The following is a 19247-nucleotide window of genomic DNA, read 5'->3' as shown; positions in this document are numbered from 1 at the left end:
TTGCTTGTTGTTTTTGATCAGGGAGTTGATGGTGGCAGAAAATCCTTTTCTTTCTTTTCTTTTGAGGACAGTTAAGATCACTCAGTGTGATATGTTAGCACCTCTTTGGTGAGTTGGCGTTTGAGAGAGGACTTTAAGAGAGTTTTTTATAAAAATTATTTTCCTGTGTTTGTGACCATTGCCACAGTATGAATCTTAACTCAAAACTTAAATCTTATTGCAGAAAAAAAAAGGGACCTTAAAGTATACAAAGCTTAATCCCTTCACTTGAAAGATGAGAAACCCAGAGCTCACAGAAGTTAAGCAAAACGCACTGGATTACACTTCAGGTCGTACTGGTCTACTACCAGTGTCACGCAGTCCAAATTTTTAAAAACCTCATTCTGGGAAGCTAGCTTTCTTCCTTCTTCTATACTTCCCACCAATTTTGTGCCCCTGTGCCTTTTAACTCATATCTGAAGAAGAATAATAACTGGTCTGACCAGTTTGTTTGAATGGAAATAGGTCGATTTTTCTTGTATTAGTATTTTTGATTCTTCCTTCTCTCAAATTCAACAAGTCATCTTGATTCTACCTTTGAAGTATCTTTGAATTGTTTCAATATTCTCAGTTCTTCCCTGGCCCTAGGTCCACCCTTAGCACCGCTCACTTGATCTGTTTCGGTATTGCTACCTGGGGGCTTAGGCTCTTTGGATCTATCATTCCTGTCGTTGTTATTAAATGTCGATCCTAAAACAGCCCTCCTCTAGAAGTCTTGATGGAAGACTACAGCAAATACTAGCCTTTGTTAGAGTGAGTTCCTCGCATCATCTGCATCTGTCACCTGAAAAGTTGGTTAAAACTGCAGGGCCACTGCCAAACCAGAACGTGTGGGGACAGGATTCTGTGGTTTAACAAGCCCTCCGCGGATCCTTATGCATGAACCTTTGAGAACCACTAACACAGAATGTAAAACCCAATCCCTTTCCTGCAGCAGTCAAATCCGGTCATCATTATATTCCATTTTTAACATTATGTCCCCCAATTTCTCTTCAGCACCCATGTTCACACCCCCATGCCTTCTTTTGCCTAGCCACCTGGACTGACTGCAGGCATCCCCCAAGCACACCGTGTACTGTGCCCGAGATTTCCTGTTTCACCTTCGTATCTCTCACACCCTTATTCATTTGGAGATATCCTACCTTTCTTTCAATGCCAAGCTCAGATATTACCTACTTGGAAGAGCATTTTTGGCCATTTCCATCTTCCTGTCCCTACCCTCCTTACACTGTGTTGTCATAGAATGGGGTACAAGCTCTACTGTGGACCTTATCACACCTGAATGTAATTTTTACACATCTATTCAATGATTATAGAAGATCCAATACGCCCTAGATTCTAGCACTAAAAAAATAAGGCCGTATCCACACTATCAAGGAAATCATCACTCGGCCTTTCTCAACCAGAGACCATAACTGAACCACAGAACACAGAAAATGATCTGAGTGACTATTTTCTCAATTCTCCCAAGAATGATACATAACGAGCACTATTACACACAATGGATGTTTTAAGGCATTCGGGCTTACTCTTGGGAAACCCCAGTTGAGCAAACAATGGTGGAATTACATTATAGCAGTAGCAGTGTCATGATAGTTCAAGGTGATAAATTCAAGGTGAGGTAGAAAAGCAGAATAGGGCTGTTTAATTGCTTATGAACTTGTCTCCCCTGTACCATGTTTTATCCTTTTTCTTCCCCCTCCCCCACCCCCGGCCTTAGTACTGTATCTTTGTTCAACCAAAGGCAGTGGAATTAATTTTTATGCTTATGGTTTATGGGTGGTGATGAGGAAGGATCTTCAGAAACTGGCCACGACAATGCTAATTATCCACATTCCTAAACCCAGCATCAAATAAATGCTTGAGATCTAGCTGGCACTCAGTGAGGGTTTGTTGAATAACCATACACATTCAGAAGGCTTATTACTCTAGGATCTTGAGTACTATTTAAACACAAACTAATATGAATGTAAAAATCTTTCCTAGTACAGGGCTGGGTAACCTACATCTCCTGTGTTATCTGCATTTCAAAGGCAAAGGGAAAGAATTTATTACAAGGGCAAGTAAAGTTTTGTAAAGTGAAAAAAAATGCCACATTTTTTGAGGGGAAGTTTTTTCAGCGTTATTCTATTCTAATAAAGTCAAAGAAACGTAATTTGAATATATTTTCAAGAACAAATAGCCTCTGGTTTCAAATCAGGTTTAGGGAAAGATGGCAGGAAAAGATGCAGAATGTCCTAAAATTCTGGTGTCTTAAAGACATTCTGAGGGTGGCTGTGATACTCTTTCTCCTCAGCAAGGTCTGCAGCCACCTCACCACAGAAAGAGTTGTCTTTTTACAACCATTCGTAGGTACACACTTCACATTCTTCCCAGGAATACCCATGTCTGCATTTATGCCAGTTAAAGACATCTCTTTGTTCATGTAATCACCAAGAAAATTCCAGGCCAGGTGCTTCAGTTTGGAGAAGTGCAATACTTCTTACCAGTCTCTAGGGTACTCTTTGTAAAATTCATGTTGCATAAGCACCATTTCCCTAAATGGTTCCTTAATACCCCAAGTCCCCAACTGCCTGATTTATACCCAAGGAAGAGTTTATGTCCTTTAGGTCATACACCATTATACTACAAAGTTGTTAAAATGGAAACGTATAGAAATCCGTTTACGCTAGCAAATTTTGGTAAGGTGAAATAATTCTGTATGAACCATGGCCTAAAAAAAGAATATATATGGAATTTAGCATAAGAATATTACCATGCAGAAATGATAATTAACCCAAGTAAACCTATACACAGCAATTTCCAGCATTTTTGCCAGGAAAATAATTTTGCCACGGAAGTGGAACTCTACAAATCAAATGAAAGAATAGGAGACCTAGTTTAAAACTGCTGTTAAAATACACTGGGATTTTATTTTAATGACCAAGGGCGTAGTTCTAAATACTTCAGAATCAAAAGTTTATTACTTGGATAGTGAGTGAACTCCATTCCAACACTCTATCTGTCCCTAAAAATTGCCCCTGCATGTGTCTTGATAGCCTGTCTGCCCTCAGTGCAATCAGATGAAAAGGTTCTGACTTGCATCTCCTAAAAAAAGGCAAAGCCCATCTAGGGGTTTAAAGGGAGCTAAGACTTGGGAGAGTGTCCGTGGGGTCTTGGCACTTAAAGACACTGAATTTAGCTGAAAGCCTCGGAGTCACTGTTGACCTACTAGGCTGCACACTGGTTTACATTTTAATCTAAAATTTGGATCTCGGTTGCAATTGAGGTGTGTCCTAGGTTATTTGGCCATTATTGTGTGTGTGTGTGTGTTTTCCTTTTTAATACTATACAAAATAATTGTGCATTATTGTCAGTGATTATCAGCTTGCCATACTGTGGTAGCTTGTGTGTCACTATGATGCTGGAAGCCATGCTACTGGTATTTCAAACACCAGCAGGGTCACCCATGGTGGACATGTTTCAGCAAAGCTTCCAGAATAAGCCAGTCAGGGAGAAAAGCCTGGTGACCTACCTCCAAAAATTAGCCAATGAAAATCTTACATATAACAATGGAATGGAAGATGAGCTCCCTAGGTTGAAAGGCACTCAAAATACACTGTGGCTGCAAGAATGGACTCGAGCAAATCAATGATTGTGAAGATGGTACAGGGCGGAGCAACATTTTGTTCAGTTCTACATGGGGTCACCATGAGTCTGAGGCAACTCAATGGCAACTAACAACAACCTTCAATGAAAACCAAATCCATTGCTGTCAAGTCGATGCCAACTCACAGAGTAGAACTGCCCCATAGGCTTTCTAAGGAATGCCTGCCGGATTTGAATTGCCAATATTTTGGTTAGCAGCCATAGAGCTTAATCACTACGCCATCAAGATTTCCAGTAGTCAATGATGTCAATATAATATGGCAGTTGAGGTGCTCTAGCTCAGTGACTCTCAAACTTTACAGTGCAGATGATATCACTGGGGATCTTATTAAAATGCAGATTCTATTTTAGTAGATCTGGGGAGGGGCATGAGTTTCTTTCTTTCCAACAAGCTCACTCCCAGATGATGCCAATGCTGCTGGTCCGAAAGCAATGCCAGAAGTAGGAAATCTCTTCTAAGTGGGCTATGAGTAGTCTATGGACTTTTTAAACTACCTGGAGCCCTGGTGGTGCAGTAGTTGTGAGCTTGACTGCTAACCAAAAGGTTGACAGTTTGAATCCACCAGCCGCTCCTTGGAAAACCCATGGGCCAGGTCTACTCTTTCCTATAGGGTCACTATGAGTCAGAATCAACTTGACCACAACGGGTTTGGGTTTTTGTTTGTTTAACTACCTAAGAACTACAGCTTTTAGTTGCATGTTGTTATTTAGGAATTGTCTCAATATGTATTCTAGGTAATTTTATATGTTGATTATAAATGATAAACCACATAATTATTACATAATAACTAAAATATGTTAATGAAGGATTGATTTCAATCCTTGATGATCATACATTTTAACCTGGGATCCTTGGGGAAGAAATATTAAAGAATAAGGTCAATTTACTCTTGCAAAGAAACAGTTAAACCTCACACATGAGATTCTGCTTGGTGTTCAGATGGTGAATTCAAGTAGGCAATACAGGAATAGTTTTTGGAAAAATAATTTTAATTGAAATCTGATGATAGCATCCTTTAAAACTAAAAGAATTACTTGTATTTGAACTATAACAAATAAGGGACAACTCCCAGTTGAATTCCTTGCGAAGAGATACTTATTTTTTTCCTAAGACTTCTGAGTTTCTCAATCATCTTTATTAACTTTTGGTAAATTGGAAGGTAGATGTCCTAGCTTAGAAGAACAGAAGGGGAAAGTACACAGGGCTTGGAGTCAATAAACAGAGGTTGTTTTCTGACTTCTTTTACATATTAGTGGTGTGGCCTTGATGATGTTATAAATAACTTGTGATCTCCAAGTTCATTCAATTTCCCCTCAAGGTCGTTAAGGCAGTTACATGAAATAACTTTTTAAATGAGGTAATACATACAAAATCTGGTAACTTCATTGTCAGGAATCAGGACTAGCTATACAATTTGTCGGGCAAAATGAAAATGTGAAGTCCCTTGCTTGAAAATCATTAAGAATTTTAAGATGGCAACAGTGTGGTATTAAATTGAGCACAGGACCCTTCTACGTACAGGGCCCTATGTGATACTAGGTCACACATCCATGAAGCAGGCCCTGTCTGCAACATAAGTGTAGCTAGTACCCATTATTTATTAAGATATTATACTAAGCACTATGCTGAGTGCCTCTATTAGATGGTCTCACTTGATCACTTCAACAACAACAACAAAAAAAAACATTGCCAACAAGTCAATTCCGACTCATAGTAACCCTATAAGACAGAGTAGAACAGCCTCACAGGGTTTCCAAGCAGCGGCTCGTGGATTTCAACTGCCGACTTTTTGGTTAGTTAGCAGCTGAACTCTTAACATCTATGCCACCAGGGCTCCACTTGATCGTTTAGAGATAAGAAAAATGAAACACAGAAACCTTAAAAACTTGTCTCAGGTCATGCAACTATAGGTCTAGAGAGCCAGGATTTGAACTCAGATGTGTCTCACTCCAAAACCTGTTATCTTAGCTATTTTTGTATAATGCCAACCTATATAATATGTTACTGTTAGCTCCATTTTGTACAGATATAGAAATTCAGGCTTAAAAGAAGAGCATTGTGGCACACCCAAGTTTGCATACTGCCCCCCCCCCCCAAAAAAACCCGTTGCCATCAAGCCGATTCTGACTTACAGAGGCCCTACCAGACAGAGTAGAGCTGCCCCGTAGGGTTTCCAAGGAGTGGGGGGGATTTGAAACGCCAATCTTTTGGTTAGCAGCCATAGCTCTTAACCAGGGTTTCCACAGCTAGTCAAAAATTACATATGTATTAAATGTGTGTGTGTACCTATGTATATATTTGAAGAACAATTCACTCACCATGATGACCTATGCCAACCTAATTCTCTTGTATCCCTGGAACTCCACACAGAGCCTGGTATACAACAGTCACCCAGTACAAATGGAACTAAACCAAACATCAGAATCACCGATTTCTCTGGGCACACAATAATTTTGCAACAAAGATACAAACCTCATTTTCCTATTATTCAAAATCTCATGCTTCTGAATGAAAAGAATTATTTTCATTTTAAAGTAATTAATTTGTTTTAAATGTGTTTCAATAATGATAATTCTCCTGAAAGAACACCCACTAACGTGCATAGGAACAATTTTCTTCCCAACAGAGCACACTGATCCAAAGAGCTAAAGACAAGGGTGCATTATATCATAATAGAAATTAAGAGCATGTACAAAACATTAATTTTGTTTTGGATGGATTTCAGTTTTTTTTTTTTAACTATGGCTCAAACTTGGTAAAGTACAAACTTGCATTTAGAGTGTGCTTTTTGTTTTAAAAAAATTTTTCTCTGCAATATGTTTTCTGATCCCTCATTTTATCTTCCCTGTTCTTTTTCCAATTCTGACTGTAACTCGATCATTGTGCGTCAATCCCATATAAAGTCACACCTGTTGTAGAGCAGAGCAAAGAGAGATACAGGGGGTAGGTAATTCAGCTTACTCCGTCATCTTTTCTTTGGAATTATTTCTGATTGCCCCTGGCAGACGTATTCAAAGTTTCTTCAAAAACGCTTTATGGAATTTGTAATTTTCTGTTTCTTTATCTGGATCTCCCTCAAGGTGGTTCCTGAGCGTATAGTCTTATTTATCTACATGTCCTCAGGGTCTAACACAAGACCTGACACATACTAAAACCTAAGACCTGACACGTATTAGGCACTGACTAATTGAATGCACACATGCAAGCGTTTAATGTGTAAGTGATTAGTGCAACTGAAACAAGACAGTCTAGAAGGTGCTGAAAAGAAGAGGAAGCATTCAGTCACAGACATTGTTTACTACTACTGGGCTGAAAAATGTCATATTCTATAAAATGTACCAAGTCCTCAGAATTACAATGTCATCGAGCACCCTACTGGACCATGTTATACTAGCTTGATATTTGCAAGCACTACAATTCATTATGCCAACTGCTGATAGAGTTCTTTGTAGATAAAGAGCTGAGGTCCAGGGCCTTAAGGTCTTAAGCAGATGGGACTCCCTAAACCCAATCTTAAAGAGAAGTGTATGGAGAGCTGTTTGGCTTCTGCCCCATTTCCTTATTTCCCTTGACCCCAAGGCTACAATGCACAGAACAAACTTATTCTTAGCAATGTATGAAACCAATGCTTTATGAAAATTGGGAAGTACTCTCCATGTTTTCTGTGCATCCCTGTTCCTATGGTTGGCTACAGAGCACAGCAAATTAGGACACACATTATTACCTTATTTATGTCCTTACGGGGGAAAAGGGTGCAGGCTGCTAGGGTAGGGCAGAGGCTCAAAGAGGCAACTGTTCACCCCTGTCAGAACTGTGGGAAGAAAAACACTCGTGGGAGCTTGTATACAACCAGAATCCATAAACATTTCTTACTCATTTTCCTCTCCCTTAGGAATCCCTTTTTCCAACACCCTTGCAACACAGATTACATTTTTGCATTTTCTTTCCACTCAAGGTTTCCTCTAAGTTAGTTTCATCTAATTTCACCAAGATAGAAATAATGAGAATGAGTGGAGGTGCGGTGAGACGGCACTACTATTTAGGGAAGCAGGTTGGAAGAGCAGGGAGGGCAAGGATTCTGCAGTCAGGTTATCCGGGCTCAGATGCTGGCTCTGCTACTTACTAATTTCTCCCTTAGGTCAGTTCCTACCGGTCCTTCTTTGTCAACTCTAGAGTCTAACCATTGTCATGGCCGAGGCATTACCTTCGGACATACCGAGCACTAAAAAGATTATGGTGTACCCTCTATGTAATTTAATAATAAAATAGCAATAAACCTATTGTCCCTGAGTCAATTCCAACTCATAGCTACCCTATAGGACAGAGTAGAACTGCCCCAGAGGGTATCCAAGGAGCCGTTGGTGGATTCGAACTGCCGACCTTTTGGTTAGCAGCCAAGCTCTTAACTACTATACCACCCGGGGTTCAGAATGGCAATACTAAGGATAAAATGCAAGGAAGTCCACAAAAATTTAGATTTTTTGTTTTCCCTCCATGACTCCATTGCTGATATGTTTCAATACTTAATATCAAAATCTTTCAGCTAAGTTTTATTTATTTATTTTAAAACTTTTAGCTTGTTGCTGGCGCCCTAGATGTATGCCTGCTGAGTAACTCACTGGATGTTGCGGACTTTATATGAGAAACAGAAAGGCTTAATATACTGTTATTACTGCCCTGGAATATACTGACTCCCTTAACCCTCCAGGTATAACCCTGGCTTTTAATGTCCTCACGTACTGTGCCTAGTATGATCAGAGGCACGGCGAGGCATCACAAGTTATATTATTGCCTCGCCTGGTTTAGCCTTGGTGGCACATGGGCAAGGAAATGCCCTGAGTGGTGTAAACAGTTTGCATTCAACTACTAATCTAAAGGTTGACCTCCAAATCCAGCAGTGGCCGAGAGACAAGGGCCTGGCACCTGCTTCTGTAAAAATTACAGCCAAGGAAACCTTACGGAGCAGTTCTACTCTGCAACATATGGGGTCGCCATGAGTCGCAGCCAACTGGATGGCAATGGGTTTTTTGTTTTGTTTTGTTGTGTGTTTTTTGGATGATTGTAGCTTTATTTTGTGTGTGTGTGTATGTACATGTGTGTAAATGATAGAGTAATCCAGTACAGCTGCCTTGTATTTATGCGGAAGAATACTCTTGTCAACATAATAATGATGGCTAACTTCTCACTAGAAGCTCTGGTGACACAGTGGTTAAAGCACTCCGCTCTTAACCGAAAGGTTGGTGGGTCCCACCAGCTGCTCTGCAGGAGAAAGTTATAGTAACCTGCTACTGGAAAGATTTACAGCCCTGGAAACCCTACGGGACACTTCTACTCTGTCCCGTAGGGTCACTATGAGTTGGAATCTACTCGACAGCAATGGGTGTTGGAGTGGGAGCACGAGTCCTCAACTCAGGGATGGAAAAGTGAGACCAGGGTCTAATCCCACAACTCACAGCCAGGTGTTGTGCCAAGGCCTCAGAGTCTCTCATCTACAAAATGGAAGTATCATCGTTATTGTTACTATCACCTCACACAGATTCGCAGGTAGGCCAAATGAGATAACTTGTGTGCAAACATTTTGCAAATACGTAGAGAGATAAGTAGGATGTCTTAGTGCTGACAGTTACAAAGCAGAGTACAATCTCAGAGAAAATACTCGCAAAAGGAAAGGGGAATTCCTCACAAGAAGCTACAGAGTGCTGTCTTGAAAATGCAAGGAGGCAAAGGTTAACTGGCCTCTGCATTTTAGTGTTGATAGTTTAGGTGAAATACATGTCAGTATTTCCAAGATCTGAAAGCAATTAGGCCAGGCCTAAAATAAATCAGGTTAATGGCACCAAGAATTTGTCAAATTCTTTGACACGTCCATAAATTTAATTTTGTTTTCTCGTTAAAGTTTTAAAAGCAAAATTGCCATCTTCCTTACTTCGAATCAGGTGGAGAAAATTTATTCTCTCTAGAGCTGAACTTCTTCCCAAAATACTGCAGGCCAATTTGCCTCCTTTCCAGCAGTGCCTCTGGGAAGGCAGCCCAAAGCAGCTTGAGAATGTTTATCCCTAGGGCATGCTCTCTACAGCTTGCTAAGGCAGTCTGGGATAGCCTAGAAATCTATCGTGGTTATTACAAGAAAACGGCTGTTTTCTGAGTCAACTCCTGGCCATCCTGAGCTTTTCCAGCACAACTAACGCTCCACCACAGTGTGACTGTCTGACTCAGCATGGAGACTTTTCATATGGAAGCTAGCCTATAGCCACAGTCTGTTGGTTTTTCAAATGTAGAGCACCAGCTGTGTTTCAGCCAGACCAACATGTGAATCTTTGAGTTAAAGAATTCCTTTGTAATTTTGTCTTGTCTATTAATCTTGGGGTCCTTAGCAAAAGGCATCTTAAAATGGTTTTTTCAAGTAAGAACTTATTATCAAACAAAATCAAGGTATTATTATCTCTAGTTGCATAGTAATATAAGGAGTAATATGTGATCCATATGGAAAATGTCTAGGAAAAAGATGAAGTGGGAAGGCAAAAAGAGCAATTCTCTTTCCAAAAGAATAAATGAGGCAAGTGGAAAGGTCAATGCAAGTGAATTGTAAAGTGCTACCTACCAATATATAGACCGTGACAATATAATGAGAAAAAAATGGCAGAAAGTATCTCTAGGTATCATAACGGCCCCAACAAGGAAGAGAGCCAGGAGGAAAGTAAAACGGGACAAATGTATTTAATCACGACTTTGGGGCCCATACGAAGGTCCCTGGATGACATAAGCAGTTTGTGATCAGCTGCCAATTTAAAGGGTGGTGCTTTGAGGCCACCCCATGGTACCATGGAAAACGCTATGGACGATTTCTACTCTGTAATACGTGCGGTCGCCATAAATGAGAATCAACTTGATGGCAATAGGTTTGGGGGGCCAGCCTAAAGAAGTCCTCCTTCCTTCCATGTGTCGTGATTTCACAGATGTCATTGAAGATCTTCTTCCCCTCCAAATTTCCCAGTAGGTCAAATTTCTCCAACAGGTCACAGCATATTTTATTTCACAGTTGGGAAAGCAATTTAAAATGTAAATTTTGCCATGAATTTTTGTTCTTACATGTAAATGACAGGGATACCGGTATTTCCTAAGCAAAGAGGGAAATAAGAGAACCAGATATACCATACACTAATACTTGAGGGTCTGCATTTGATGAGCAGGTTCTACCTCAGAAGGGGAGAAATTGAGAAGTCTTCAGTTTTCTAAAGCGCTCTATTGTCCAAGACAGAAAAACAGAAATTAAGCAGCCTGGGGTACCTAAGAGCCCTGGAGGTACAGCAGTTAACAGCTATGGCTGTTAACCAAAAAAAGTCAGCAGTTCAAATCCACCAGCTGCTCCATGGAAACCCTGTCTAACAGGGTTGTTATGAGTCAGAATCAACTCGAGGGCAATGGGTTTTGGGGTACCCAAACAAGGGAAATATTTTTTCTTGTTTTCCTGTGTGGATCCCTGACACACTGGAAATTACAGTGTTGACACTTCTTATGACAGAGGATGCTATGTGGATTCCATTTAGGGACTAACCATCTCTCCCATAGTGGGGGATATGCTTACATAAGGTAGGATACTTTCTGAATCTCAACCACCTCATGGCAGCTTCCAAATGTTTAGTGTTGAAAGTTTCTAAATGTAATTAAAGGCTGAGCTGATCTAATCAGGTTGATGAAATTTTCAGTAGGGATTTAATTCCTCTTAGCATTTCACTTATTATTACTATTATTCTTTTCCTTCCAGAATCCTTCCTTAGGGGGATTCCAAGTAATCTTTAGTGGCAGCATTCTAAATTACCATGCACAGGTAAGGTCTCTACTCCAAGAACTGACTGTGAAGCCTCCAGTAGGTACATAAGCCTTAAAATAAACTTCAAATAAAGGACTCCGGGTTGTTTTATCGGATACACAATCCCTTCCTACTTTTTCAGTTTCATTTTCCTACTAACAAACTAGGTTAAAGAACGTTCACCCTGCAGGAAGGATACAGGCACTTGCAAGCATTTGGGAGGCACGAAGAGACTAAGCAATGTGTACTAGCAGGAGGAGGTTCTGAGGGAAGAGGAACAGGGGAGCGACAGCATGACGGCTCCTGGTAGGTCACTTACTACGAGACCCTCACAGCCAAACGTTGGGATAGAAACACATATTCGTGCAATTTTAATCTATCTTTGAAGATTTTTTTTTTTTTTTTTAATTTCCAATGGGCACCTTAGGAATCAAGTATGACTCTTTTTATACAGGAAAAAAAATGACTCCCGAGTAGTCTAAGGAGAATGAGCACGTCTGTAGACTCCAAACATCGACCAGAGACCCCCACAGGATTTCCTTTTCCATAGGACCCCCTAAAGGAGCCTCTTAGTGGCTCAAATGGTTATGCAGCTTGAATACAAGCTGAAAGGTTTGTGGTTTGAAACCACCCAGAGGCACCTCGGAAGTTAGGCCTGGCAATCTGCTCCCAAAAGGTCACAGCCTTGAAAACTGTCTTCGTTATCTAGTGCTGCTATAACAGAAACACCACACATGGGTGGCTTTAATAAACAGAAATTTATCTTCTCATGGTTTTAAACCAAACCCATTGCCATCGAGTCGATTTCAACTCATAGCGACTCTATAGGACAAAGCAGAACCACTCCACAGGGTTTCCAAGGAGCAGCTGGTGGATTCAAACTGCTGACCTTATGGTTAACAGCCGAACTCTTAACCACTGAACCACCAGGGCTCCTCTCACAGGTTAGGAGGCTAGAATTCCAAACTCAGGGTGTTGGCTCTATGGGAAGCCTTTCTCTTTTGGCTCCAGAGAAAGGTCTTTGTCCTTTTGAGCTTCCACTCCTGGGTGATCTTCATGTGGCTTGGCATCTCTCTTCCAGCATCTCTGCTCTGCTCACTTGTTCAATCTCTTTTATATCTCAAAAGAGATTGACTCAAGATATACCATACACTAAACCTGTCTCATTTATGTAACAAAGACAACCCAATCCTAAATGGGATTATAACCACAGGCATAAAGGTTAGGATTTAAAGCACATATCTATCTATATTTTTAATTTCATTGTGATTTAGGTAAAAGTTTACAGTGCTAATTAATTTCTCATTTACAAATTTATTGTTTTGTGACATTGACTGGAATCCCCACAGTGTGTCAGCACTCTCCCCCCTTCCACCCCAGGTTCCCTTGTCCGTTGTCTAGTTTTCCTATCCCTTCCTGCCTTCTCGTCTTTGCTTTTGGGTAGCTGTTGCCCATTTTGTCTCATATACTTCACTTAGAAGCACTTTCCTCTGTGTGTTATTGTTTGTTTCCTAGGCCTGTCTAATTTTGGGCTGAAAGGTGGACCTCGGCAGTGACTTCAGTTCTGAGTAGCAGGGTGTTCAGTGGCCATAGTCTCGGGGGTTCCTCCAGTCTCTTGTCAGACCAGTAAGCCTGGTCATTTTTTGTGAATTTGAATCTTGTTCCACATTTTTCTCCCACTCTTTCTGGGCCCTCTTCTGTGATCCTGTCAGAGCAGTCGATGGTGTAAAACATATTTTTTTTAAGAGACAAAATTTAACCCATAACATTCTACCCTTTGACCCCCCGAAAATTCATGTCTTTGCCACATGCAATATATATTCACCCACAAGCCTTAAATCCACTCCAAGTCCAAAATCTCATCTTCTGAATTGTCCAAATAAAAAATGAGTGAAACTTTAGGTATATTCCATCCTATGGCAAAATTCCTTTTCACCTGTGAACCTGTGAAATTTAGATTACAGTTTACCTGTTTCCAAAGTAAAACGGCGAAACAGGCATAAAGTAGGCATTTCTATAACAAATGGGAGAAACTGGAGGGAAAGAAGGGATAATTGGCATTGAGCAAGCCCAAAACTCAACAGAATGATTTATATTAGCTCTCGAGTCTTGAAAATAATCTTCTGTTCTCTGAGACCATCTGGGCAATGGCCCTGCCCTTCAGACTCTGGTATTGGCCATGCCATCTGGATTCTGGGTGGAGGCCCCTCAGTCCTGGATTTCAGCTTTGCCATCCAGGCCCACTGGGATGGCAACATTACTCCCTCGGCTTTGGGCAGGCCCGTTTTCCTAGTCCATCTGAGTGGCGACCCACTCCCTTGGCCCTGGTAGGCTCCATTCTTCTGCCCCTTGGGCATGGCAGCCCCACCCCCTGTGCTTTGGGGGTGGCCTCATCCCCCTGGCACACCTTAACTGCAGCCCCACACTCTGGAACTGAGTTGGTGAAGATCAGACTCTTTGAAATGTGGGCAGCCCCACCCTCTGAGATCCAGGAGACTATGGCCCCTCCCTTCGAAACCCCAGAGGCCACGGCCCCCCCTTTGAAACTGAGGCAGCTCTGCTTCCCATGTTCCTTCCAACAGTTCTGCTGATCTCCAAGCTGCTCCAGGGATGGTTCTTTCCTTTTCTTGGAAGACAACAGATGTTGCTCCTTTGGCCTGTTTCCTGCCTGTAGAATTCCAAAAGGCAGACAGCGTTCTCCCCTTTCATTCCTTTTCTGTTCCCTTCAGACTAAACTAATGGGTTTTCTGCTGTGGTAGTTGGTTAGATCCATCAGTTACAAGCTTATTCTTTTAACAAAAGTTTCTATAGCCGTGTCCTTGGTGAAAATTCTAGGACAAGTGTCCTTAGTTTGTACAACAGAATTTTCCAAATCTTTAAGTTTTCTTTTCATTTTGCACAGCTCATTTTTAAGTCCATCTCTCTCCTCTGGCATTTTGCTATAAGCAGCAAGGAGAAATCACATGGCTCATTTAAGATCCAAGTTCATCACTTACAAATTCTGCCTTCCACCAAATATTTGAACATAATTCAGACAAGTTCTTTGCCACTGCATAAAAAGCATCTCCCTTCTTCCACTATCCAATCACATATTCATCATTTCCTTTTAAAACCTCACCAGAAGCACATTTAAGATCCACATTTCTAACAAGATTCTGTTGCCATATGTATTCTCTAAGACAAGAGAGACTTTCTCTAGAGTTCTCCTCACTTCCTTCTGAGCCCTCACCAGAATTGCCTTTGATGTTCATAATTCTACCAATGGTCTCTTCAAGGCAATCCAGGCTCTAATATTAGGCACCTTAAAACTCTTCCAGCCTCTACCCATTACCCAATTCCAAAACCACTTCCACACTTTAGGTATCTGTTAGAGCAGCACCCCACTCTTCCAGTATGAAATTCTGCCTTAGTTATATAGTGCTGCTATAACAGAAATAAGTCGTCAAGAATTTCATTTTACTTGGAAAATATGGCCTTGGTGATAGAAATGATGCCAGAGATCACATGACAGAATTTTGGAAGACCAACAATTTCTTCATTGCAAATTCATTTTTTCACCAACATAAACGGTGGCTCTAGGGGAAGGCATTCTCTCTCTGTTGGCTCTGGAGGAAAGTTCTTTCCTCTTTTGAGCTTCTGCTCCTGGATGATCTTCAGGTGGGTTGGCATCTCTCTTCTCCCATCTCTCCTCTGCTCACTTGCTTAACCCTTTTATTTATTGTGTAACCCTCTTATTTGATCCAACTATTTTCTGCTTTGAATTTTTTGTTGATACCATGTGTTTTCATTAATGGAAGCATATTAAATCACTGAATGTGTGTGGTGGCGCAGTGGTTAAGAGCTTGGCTGCTAACCAAAAGGTCAGCAGTTCAAATCTACAAGCTGCTCCTTGGAAACCCTATGGGGAAGTTTTACCCTGTCCTATAGGCTTGCTATGCATCAGAATCAACTCAACCACAATGGGTTTGCTTTTTTTGTTTCATTTTTTGGTATGAATTTTTTTTTCTTGCCCCTTCCCACAAGCCTACCCTAATTGTTTTAGTGGTACATATGAAGTGGCAATAATTATACCCCAGAGCCCTCACAGGGATCTATTGGTACACTTGTGTAACAAAAATTTTCAAAATTTCTATTTTTCCTACCAAAAATTCAGACACCACATACAATACCCTGCAAAAACAGGAATTTGTGGCAATGCCCATCTCTTTCATTTCAAACAGTCATAAAGACCCCTGCCTTGAGGCAGCATGCACTGTTAAGTGGTACAACAAACAGCTTCTCAATAAACCCCAGAAGCTGAAAAAGTTCACAGTCCCTATATATACCACCACGGGGCATGAAAAGGTTAATCTCTTTTGTATCTCAAAAGAGATTGATTTAAGACACGCCCTACACACTAATCTTGCCTCATTAACATAACTAAGACAACCCAATCTTAAATGGGATTATAAGCACAGGCATAGAGGTTAGGATTTAAAACACAATAATTTTGGGGGACACAATTCAACCCATAACAAAAACCTTGTGTAGCACAATTCTACTCTGTATACACGGGATTGCCTTGAGTTGAAGTCAACTTGAGGGCAACAAACAACAACAAGAAGACCCCTAACTCTCTCTCTTGTTGTAGCAGTCACTTAAAAACTGCTTTTTAGAAAAATTAAAGGATCAAAACTTCTTAAGCAAAATATATTTCTGCTTTTATTCAAAGTTATCAAAAATGCAAAGAGTAAAAACAAGTGTTACTGCCAAACCACAAATCATATTGCTTTTGTAAAAATTAGACTTTAAAAACACATATTTTTAAAGACCTCATATCCTCCAGGAATTTCATAGGTGTGGGCTGCATATAATGCTATCTCATTACTTACAATTTTCCTTTATCTTTTCTCAACTGACATCCTGGAAAGCCATGTTCAGTAAGCACAAACATTTCTTCAAAGTTTTTTTGATTAATTTATGATGAAAATATAAATAATTTTTGAAAAAGGACTTGGATCTCTCTATATCTATGGCTATTCAAAGTTTCTTCTCATTTTAAACAAAGTTTTTATTAAGTTAGTTTTTGCCTGACTATTTTTAACTAATTTTATTTTATTTTGAAAATCGATAGTCACTAAAAAAAAGGGGGGGGGTGACTTTCTTATTGAGTGTTAGTTGCTCTGTGCACAAGCCAAGTTTCATTCCAAATAGATATTGTGTGAGATAAAAAAGGACTTAAACTTATATTATTTCAACATAGTCTAATAATTTTCTTTTAATTCATTTTTTTTTTAAAGAATCAAGATGTAAATTAGTGAGAGTAGTAGGCTGCCTCTATTTTTGTAACTTGAGCAGCATTATTTTTTAATAAAATATCCAGTCATTCAAACATTATATTTTATCTGAGAGAGTTCTATGTTCTAGTCCTGCCTTTACACCTTCATTGCTTTTGTGTGGGTCAAGCAACTTCTCTAGGTCTGTTTCCCACCTGCAATCACTTGGAAAATGATTTCCATGATTCTTCCTGTTCTAAAAAAAAAAAAAATGCCATTAACTCATGGTGACCCATGTGTGTCAGAATAGAACTGTGTCCCGTGGGGTTTTCAATGGCTGATTTCTTGGAAGTAGATTTCCAGGCCTTTCTCCTGAGGCACCCCTAGTTGCACTTGAACCTCCAACCTTTTGTTTAGCCCAATCAGTAAACTCTTTGCAACACCCTGGGACTCCCTTCCTATTCTAACACTCCACATTTTTTTTTTCCACAACATATTATTAGGATCCCTACCCTCCAACCCGCTCAGGATTGGTCATCCTGAGAGTGATTACATACTAGGTTGAAAATAAAAATTGTATGAGTCAAAAATAATGAAACCACAATTAAGTATTTACATATGCAATGTGTGATTTCCACATGCTAGGAAGTCCAAGCCAGAGTCCAGGGAATCCACACAGGCTTACTGCTGAGAGAGAGGCAGTAATAATGATCTTGAGTGTGTTCCTGTCTTCAGTAACTCTGTTAAACTAACCTATCTGAAACAAGGTGATTTAACTCAAAATCTGTGATACTTGGTCACTATTTTATTTCAAAAGTAGGAAGAGCAGAGCGTTCTAAACAAGTAATAATTCAGACATGGATGAAAACTATGAATTCTCAAAAAACCCTCTGACTGAAGTATGTTTTGATGTATAGACAAATTCTGCCAGTCTTCTTCCCCCCTCTAATACGCCAGGAGGAAATAAAGTGAGAGAAATTGCACAAGCCAAGAAAAAACTGGCAGGGATTGCTAAAACACATAAGAAAAATGGGAAGTGTCCAATAACGTATCCAAAACCCACAGAGGGAATAACGTGAGAGAGTCATCGTTGTGTGAACTCAGAAGCTACCAAAGACATTTAACTTGGAAGCCCACCTAACTTATTTTTTCACCTGGTTTGCTTTTGCTATTGTGATTCTGCTAAATTTTGTGGTTGACAGACCAATATAAAAAGAGATTAATATTGAAAAGTGATTAATCCTAAGGTATATCGACTCACAAAGACACTGTTTCCAGATTATTACAACTGGAATTTCAGATTAAGGCAATGAATTGCAGCTTCGTCCACATTAAAGGTCATTATCATCCATGCTGCACTGTCAGAAGACCATGCGGGTCATCTGAACTCAGTGTCCAGAAAAGCCTCTTCACCTGGATTCCAGTCTGTATTGGAGATCCTTCTATTCCCATTCCTTTTCCCAGTCTGTCTCAGGATTAAGTTGCTATAGGTAAAGCACAACAAAGAGAATGATTGGGAGCCCTGGTGGCGCAGTAGTTAAGAGCTCAGCTCCTGACCAAAAGATTGGCAGTTCGAACCCACTAGCCAGCCACTTGGCTGAAGAAAAGGGAGGAGTGTGCTGTCCACTTCAGGGGATCCTCCTGGTCTTTGCCTACATGCTCCCTGATACTCATCTTGAGTTGTAGCCTGTTGACCCTGATCCCGATCCTGATTTGTACCCTGTTACTTCTCTAATAAACCACTTCACTGTAAGTATGGCTCATGAGTCCTGTGAGACTTTGCAGCAAATTGCTGAACCCAAACAGGACATAAGGAATGCTGAGGAGAGAGGGAGTGGCCAGTGTCAGAGATGGAGTGGTACAGGAGCTTGGAGAATTTGGAAATCCGGGATATATATGACCTCTGCCTCATAGGAATTGATTTGTGCTGATTCTTATATTTGGAATTGTTCATATAGGAATCCATGTAAAGCTCTTAGGATAGCACCAGGCACAAAATAAGAGCTCTGAACATGTTAGTACTATCATCACCATCATCACAGTGATAATGATTATGTAACAATAACTATTATTATTATCCTTCACACAGCTCAACACAGTCCTGTGTCATACCACCTATTTGTAAAGAGTAGAGGCTCCTCTTTGAGGGACAATCAACCTGGGTATGGGTAGATTCAGCCTTTCAGACCTGCACACCCTTGTATCTGCTGAAACTATAGCATATTGAATCCGCCTGAAGACTGTTATATATACAGCCACCTACTGGGCAATTCAACATCCAGTATTTTCATGTAAATAAAAGACAGCCAAGGATAACTCAGCAGTGATGTAGCTAAACTACTGGGTTTGTTTTTCATTGAGGCTTACATGAATCAAGGATATATGGTTACTTTTTTTTTTTTTTTTTTTATCAAAGTGCTTCACTGCTTGCTAAAAACACCTACAAATAATAGTAAATAAAACTTTATGTTTTAGGAGTCCGTATCATTAAGTA

At 40.3% G+C, this 19247-nt stretch overlaps 1 protein-coding gene across 19 annotated transcripts in view; it reads right to left on the bottom strand.

The window, feature by feature from the left end:
* Nucleotides 1-19247, bottom strand: part of NRXN1 (neurexin 1) — a 1235746-nt gene that overhangs the window by 732604 nt on the left and 483895 nt on the right. The window lies entirely within an intron of this gene.

The sequence above is a fragment of the Loxodonta africana genome, chromosome 26 (assembly GCF_030014295.1).
Source record: "Loxodonta africana isolate mLoxAfr1 chromosome 26, mLoxAfr1.hap2, whole genome shotgun sequence".
NCBI lineage: Eukaryota > Metazoa > Chordata > Mammalia > Proboscidea > Elephantidae > Loxodonta > Loxodonta africana.
This window is presented reverse-complemented; position numbering and strand designations above follow the sequence as displayed.